General features: G+C 45.0%; 1 protein-coding gene across 4 annotated transcripts in view; it reads right to left on the minus strand.

Annotated features, from left to right (window-relative positions):
* IFT74 (intraflagellar transport 74) overlaps window positions 1–4,703 on the minus strand; it is a 74,511-nt gene extending 69,808 nt beyond the window's left edge. For 2 of the 4 annotated variants that reach the window (XM_016220498.2, XM_016220496.2), the window contains exon 1: window positions 4,583–4,703. The gene's annotated coding sequence lies outside the window, so the exon portion shown is untranslated. The remainder of the gene's footprint in view (window positions 1–4,582) is intronic. The other 2 variants (XM_016220497.2, XM_016220493.2) reach the window with 1 other exon arrangement.
* Window positions 4,704–7,653: the final 2,950 nt, after the last annotated feature.

Raw genomic sequence — 7,653 nt, forward strand, 5'->3', positions numbered from 1 at the left:
TGATTAACTCCCTTATATTCTGAATCCTGTTATGAAGTACTTTCATTTACTCTTCCCTTTAACAGAATACTGGCTTTCCCACAAAACACTTTTGGTAACAAAGGCTGTTTTAGCTTCCAGTGCCACAATTCCAAAGCAAAGAAAAAGCGCGTGGCACTCTCCTTACTTTCCAATGTCACTTTCAAAACATTATTATTCTGCCCTGGCTGGTGTTGCTCAGTGATTAGAACATTGGCCTGCACACCAAAGGATCGTGGGTTCTATTCCTGATCAAGGGCATGCACCAGGGTTGCAGGTTTGATCCCCAGTTCCAGTTGGGGCGTGTGTGGGAGGCAACCAATCTATGTTTCTCTCTCACATCAATGTTTGTCTCTCTCTCCTTCCTCCTCTCTCCCCCTCACTCCCACTATTTCTAAAAATCAATGGAAGAAATATCCTCGGGTGAGGATTAACAACAACAAAAACATTATTCTTCAAAGTTGTTAAAAAAAATAAATAGAATTCTCTTCTTCTGAGGACCAGGGAATACAACTCTGTTGCCTTAGATCTTTCCTGGTTGCTTTTATCTAGGTACCTCCTAATCTCTACCTCATCTTCACTAAGGTCTTTATACCCAGTTTAGCCTCTCTATTCCGGTCCTACAAACATCCTGGTTGACTTTCATATGGATACTGGATTCAATATCTAAATTCTACTTTCACAGTTCCCTGACCTAAATGTTGGTAACCATCTCAACTCCATTTCAGATAGCCATGGCTAGACCTGGAGCTTGTAATCATCTGGACTTACTTCATCTCAAATATTTTAAGTGAAATACTTTATTCTCTGACTTTAATTTTCTCTTCTACTCTTTTCTCATCTTTATTCTCACCACACCTCTCTTTAAACCATTTCCTTAATTCACTTTTTCTCTCCTAGTTTATCAGCCCCTTCCTTTACTTGTCAGAGTATTATTTAAAGTTTTGGCTGATAATTTAGAATAGTATTTTTCAAATTATGAGTCATGACCTATTAGTGAGTGGTTGCTGTAAGAACAATTTGGCAGGTAATGACCAATATGTTTTAAACGTGAAATAAAATAGAAAATATAAGAGTTGACTGTAAAAAAAGAATAGTTCACTGCACATATAGGAAGGGGATTGTTTCATTAAATTTTTGTTTCAGTTATATTTATATATATTTACACATATATTTGTACTGGTCTGTAATGTAAAATGTATGTCCTGTTATAGGTCATGTTCAAAAGAATTTTAAAGATACTGATCTAGCCCAGCCGGGCGTGGCTCCGCGGTTGAGCATTGGCCTAGGATCTAGGAGATCAAAGTTCAATTCCTGCTCAGGCACATGCCTGGGTTGTGGGCTCCATCCCAAGTTCGGGCCGTGCAGGAGGCAGCCTATCAATGAATCTCTCATCATTGATGTTTCTATCTCTCTCTCTCCCTCCCTTCCTGTCTTTGGAATCAATAAAGACATATTAAAAAAAAAAAAAAGATACTGATCAAGAGAGAGAATATGGAGAAAGAGAGTGCTCAAGACTCTGGCCTAAAGAATGTCATTGCATTCAGATCAGAGAGATAACATAGGAGACTAAAAATGAAAGCCAAGAAAGCAAATAGAAAAACTAGGGGTATATGTCAGAGATCCCAAGAGAAAAGAGGAATGGCCAGTCATGCCATTTACTGCAGGGAATTAAAAAAGATGAACACTGAAATTTCCATTGAAATCCCCACTGAACAAGCCATTAATGACCATGGCAAGGGCAGTTTCAAGGACTCCTTCCCTTCTCTACATTAAACTACTGTCTCACGAGCACCATCAATTAATTTGTATCCTTGAACTTTCTTCAACCCATCTGGCAAAATCAGAAACTCTTCTCTACATCCAACCTGGACTACTGAACATTGCTGGTAGAAATCATAACTATACAGACTGGAGTACTGCAAAGTCATAGTCACCAAAACTTAGCTGGACCCTCATCTCAGAAAATTTTATTTATCCTTGATAGGTGACTTCTCTCCTAAATGATTCCAATCCTTAACCACTTTTCTAGCTACACTCTTTTTCTGCCCCCCTCAGCAGATGACTCAATTTCCTACTCATCTGACAAAATTAGGATTTAAAATCCATCATGTTTGAAGCACATAAACCTACCTATATCAATCCTGCCCTCTGATCTCAACAGCCATCCATTCTCACCAATTTCTCTTCTGATTTACCTTCTTGATCCCACTTTCTTTGGGACATTAGACTCCCTTTCCTTGCCTCCTTCCCTCCTACCTCAATCTCCTTTGGAATTATCCCACTCCTGCCTGTATCTTTAAACTTTCCTCATTCTTTCAGTCTGTTATGTTCAGTTCTCTCCTAACCTTAAAAATTAATTTCTTGAGCCTGAAACCACTTTTAACTCTGTCCCATATGTCCTGTTCTTATGCAGCTAAACTCTAAATAGCTTATATCCACTACTCTGTACCTTGACGATTTCCACCATCTCAATTTATACTATTCCTTTCAAATGCACCCTGCCAATGCAGCTAGGGATGTAAATGTCATCTGTAACTGGTGTGCACTCCTACATGAAACCATTTCCATGACACTCCCCTCTTCTGGCTGCCCTTTTTCAGCCCTTTCCCTTTTCAGCTCTTCCTCTTGGTAGCACCTCCTAGTCACACAGTCAGAAACTTAGTCCTTGATTTCTTCCTCTCCCTCATTTCCCAAAGCTAATCACACAGTCCTACTGGTTTTATTCATAAATGTTTAAACATGTACCTTCCTCTCTGTTTCTCTAGTATTGTTCAGGGCCTGATGGACTCCGGTGGGTTATTATACTAGCATTCTTACCGGTCCACTTGTCTAACAATCTTGCCTATTATCTTCCCTAGAAATCCTTCCACAACCAGTCCATAACCCTTCTTCAATTTGAATTTATAGGCCTGTCCTATGTGCTACTATGCATCCTGGGCATATCCCTATCCCAGTATCTATCACACCAACTGAAATGATCTGCTCAAGTATTTATTTTCTCTCCCTTGAAGAAAAATCCTGGATCTAATTTATCTTTAGATCCCTAGTATCTCAGTGCCAGGCAAAAACTTTGTGCTCTCCTTTGTATCTTCTGAACTTCCTCCCACGTGAAGGCACTGACACTTACAAAACTTTACGAGGTTTCTCAGTTTCCATAGGCCATGCCTACTTCCTGGATTGCTTTTATTCTATAATCTTTCACCCTTTTCCTTATAACTCCAACTATGTTGATGACTTGTAAATCAATGTCTCCAGGTATGTCCTTTAAACTGGGCATCAATTCTAAATGTTCAAATTTATTGGAGATTTCTACTCAGATATCTCATTATCGCTTCACGCTGAGTATGTTCACACCAAATTGAAAATCTTCCCATTCCAACTAGCTCCGTGGTTCTTCTATTTCCTTGATGTTTTGACCTCTATGGACAAAGTAACAGTTATTACTATTATTATTCTTTCAAACGGAAAAGGGAGTTTCATGAAATAACTTCTTTAAAAGTCTTTTTTACAAATGCTTTTATTGATTTCAGAGAGAAGAAGGGAGAGGGAGAGAGAGAAACATCAAGGATCAGCCACTGATCGGCTGCCTCCCGCTCGCCCCCTGCTGGGGACCCAGCTGCAACCCGGGCATGCGCCCTGACCCCAGCCAAAGGTGACCTCCTGGTTCTTGGGTCACGGGTAGATGCTCAACCCCTGAGCCACACCGGCCGGGCTCACGAAATCACTTTTTGAAAGGCAGACGAGGTCTACGATCAAAACGGTTTATCCCAAAGAAAGCTAACACAATCAATCTTTGTTTCCCGCAGAATTAGTCAACGTCACTCCAGCTTTCCCGATAGCTTTAAGAAAGCGTAAAACACATCGAAAGTCCACCTCATTTTCTTTGCCTCTGCTTTCCAGTCACGGTGAAAGCCTAGCATGAGATCAGTGCTGGGGGCAGTATCACAGGGCGGGAGGAGGAACCACGAGCCACTAACTCCGGGGTTCATCACACGTCCTCGGAGCAGCCTGGCCTCGGTTCTGGAAAGTATTAGGGATACAAACTTGAGCGCTGACGGTTACCCCCCTTATCATCCCCCCGCGGGGTTTCCTCAGCTGTGAAACAGACGTGTGGCCACAGCCTCCATCTTGCAGAGCTGTTACGATTACAGGTAGTATAATACAAAACACCTGGCTCCTAATTATTACTACTATCGTTATCTTCCCTAAACCAGCCATTTTAACATATACTAATTAGTGTTAAGTTGCTAAGTCCCTTCTGCTATACACGACAGGCAGCAATCTGCTATTATCTGGGGTACGCTCTCTCAGCCCCCAGGCCTTTTTTCTTTGAGGCTCCTGAACGCTTCCCTTCGGTCTCGCCCCGGCAGGGCTGTTAGAGGCCTCGGTGCACGCGTGGCGGGGCCGGAGGTGGACGGTCCCGGCCTGGCCCCAGGCCTGAGGAGAACAGCTAAAAGCCAGAGAGTTTGGGTTTGTGTTGTTTGGAGCGCAGCAGCATCTCCAAGGGAAGAGAACAAGCTCCCGGGGCAGGGAGGGAGAGATGGGACCCAGGGTGTCTCACCTCTGCCGGCGCGGAAGGAGAGAAGGCGCCACTCTCGGCGACGCCACCGCAGCGGAGCCCACAGCCGGCTCGGCGGACGCGTCCGCCCGCTCGCGACCACCCACCGCTCACTCTCGCGCAGCTTCCCGGGGCCCTCAGGCCTAAAGCCGCTGGAGGCCACGCGCCTCCGCGTATCCCGGCAACGGGGGTGGGGGGGGAGAGGCCCCTCCTCCTGATTAGCCAATCCTCGGCCTCGCCTCGGCTCCCGGTGCTAGCGAAGCGAGAGTACGATGTTCTCGCGAGAGGTGCCTCCGTGCTTTGCTGGAAGGAATGGAAATCGGCGAGTTGATCCAGAAGGAACGCTTTCTGTAAAAACCTGGTGGGTTTAAAAAAAAAAAAAAAAATCGGAACCACCCCTCTTATTGTGTGCCTGGCCTGTACTCACTTCAGCGAGTTTTATTACACTCCTGTGTAACCTCCCGTCTTCTGCCGTGTAATGTAATACGCTGAGTTTTTAATAAGAATTGTTGGAAGTTCTTCCGTGGTAGGCAGCGCCGTGCAGACTTTTTATTTCTCATTAGTGGTGGCTTCCCTCCGAGCTGGGACTGCCGGGCTCAGTACCGCAGTAAGGACGGGCGCGAGTCTGGCGCCCCCTGTCGTGAAGCTTCTATCTTTACGCTTCCTTTCAGAGTTCTTTTGATTCAAGTTTACGAGAAAGGCTGAAAAAAGGGAGGGTGGCCTTAAAAGAATTATTTTTAAATCAGCGTTTTAAAAAACACAATATAAGAAGCATTGCACCTCAAATCCCACGTCTCTAATAAAATAACTCGCAGTTTGTGTTTCTCCAGCCTGCCTGCATATGATGGGGATCCAGTTTCACAGCTACAGTCATAACACGCGTACACGCTGGACTTTGAATATTTTTCACGTTATTTCCAACTTGCATACATTGCTTATATCCAGATTTATTCTCTTATGAGCCTGCCTGCAAGTAGTTTAAAATCAACGCAATGCAAAATAATGTTGTGTGGCTGAGTTCTCAAAGTTGGTAAAACATTTTCATGAAATTACCCAATTTGATCCCAACGTGTTTGTAGAGGTCATTTTTCCTTCTGGTCATTGCAGTGAACGGTAGTAGAATTTGCAACCCCAAAATTCGCCGCTTTGGCATAAGGATTATTTTGAGGTGAAGGCAATTGCAAAGAAGCAGATAACAAGAAAAGCTCTTTAAAATTCCTCTATTTCCTTAAAAGATGACATACATTTTCAAAGATTTTCCTCCTTGCATCTCTACCAGGAAGGACAAAAGTTGATCATTGGCGACAATTTTAGACCCTTTACCAGCTTGGGGACTGCACAGGAGGAACCTATATAACAAACTTGATTAACTTGGTATTTACCTACCATCTGTTTCTCATATATTTGCCTTTCCATAATTTGTTGCCTCTAAATACTTAAGGTCCTTCTCTTTTTTGTCACTTCCGTAAAAATTTATTGTTCCTTTGTTAAGATGCTTTATAAGCCCAAGCTCTAGCCACCTTTGTGAGTTACTTATCTCTGAGTTTCCCTCTTGTATATATGATCTACATATTAACAAACTTGTTAGTTTTTCCCTTGTTAATCTTTTGTTACAGAGCCCCAGCAGAAAACCTAGAAGGGTAGAAAGAAAAAAAGATACTTCTTCCCCTACAACCTTTAACTGTCCAACTACTGCATATATTGTCTGAGAGATTATTGATATTTTGCATATTTTCCCCCTTTAGCGCTTTTACTATTTTTTAAATCCTGGAGGATATTGTTTACATTGCTTTTCAGAGAGAGTAGAAGGGAGGTAGAGAGAGAGAGAAACATCTGTGTGAGAGCAACATCAATTGGTTGCCTCGGAAAGCTCCCTGACCTGGGCTGGGGCTGGAGCCGGGACCCTTCAGTCTGCAGGCTGACGCTCTAACCGCTGAGCCAAACGGGCTTGGGCAGTGCTTTTATTATTTTCTAAAATACTTTGTTGATTGATTTTGAGAGAGAGAGACATGAGTTGTTGCTCCACTTTTTTAATGCATTTATTGGTTGATTCTGGTACGGGCCCTGCTGGGGATCCAACCCGCAACCTTGGCGATCGGGAGGACACTCTAACCAACTGGGCTACTGGGCTAGGGCCTCACCCTCAGTGCTTTTATTTTTATTATTATTACTTTATGTATTTATTGATTAGAGAGATGAAGAGAAACACCCTTCGGCTGCCTCCTGCACGCCCCCTGCTGGGGACGGAGCTGGGGCCTGGGCCGGGACCGGGAATGAACCTGCGGCTCCTTTTGGTGCTTGGGGGACGCTCAAGCCGGCCAGTGCTTTGAAGTGAAGGGGAGGGGAATACAGCATTTCCCATATGTATACAGATGTGAGTTGGAACTATTTAAAATCTTTTTTAAAGGCTTAACACACACACAAAAAAGAAAGTTTTAAGTACCAAGACCCCAGTTTCGTGTTCACAGAATTTAAGGCAAGCAGTTTCCAATTTGGCCCAAACTCTATCGTTTTAACTAAAAAAGTGTCTAACTTGTAAAAAAAGAAAAAAAAACATCAGGAGACTCTGAAGAGGTTTGGGGAAATGGGGATGAAGCTGCCCTAACAGATCGCTCTACGCAATCTCAGAAAACCACCAGGAAGCGCGCCGCCCCGCAGACCGAGATTTGAAATATCCGCATTCCGCGCGCCTGCGGCTCACGCTCCCCTGGCGCGCGGCATGGTGGGATTTGTAGTCCCACTCCCGCATCCCGTATTATAATAAACAGTTCAGCGGGGGCTCGGGGGAAACGCGGGCTTGGCAAGGACCGGGGTTGGGGTGCCGGGCAGAAGGGGCGGGCGCTGTGTCCCCTGCTTGGCCGCGGTGCCGAGCGCGGGAGGGCAGCGCGCCCCGGCCCACGTCGGCGCGGCGGCTGCGGCGCACACGCTCTGCGTCACGGCGGGCTGAGGCTGATGATGAATTCCGGCGTGCATGTCAGGGTTGCTGTGTCACTCGGCCCGCTCGGCGCGCCCCTTCCCCGCCGCCCTTCCGCACCGGCTCTCGGGCGCTTCCGGTCCCGGGCCGCCTCTGCCTC

Source organism: Miniopterus natalensis, chromosome 12 (assembly GCF_054644295.1).
Source record: "Miniopterus natalensis isolate mMinNat1 chromosome 12, mMinNat1.hap1, whole genome shotgun sequence".
In the NCBI taxonomy this organism is placed as follows: Eukaryota; Metazoa; Chordata; class Mammalia; order Chiroptera; family Miniopteridae; genus Miniopterus; species Miniopterus natalensis.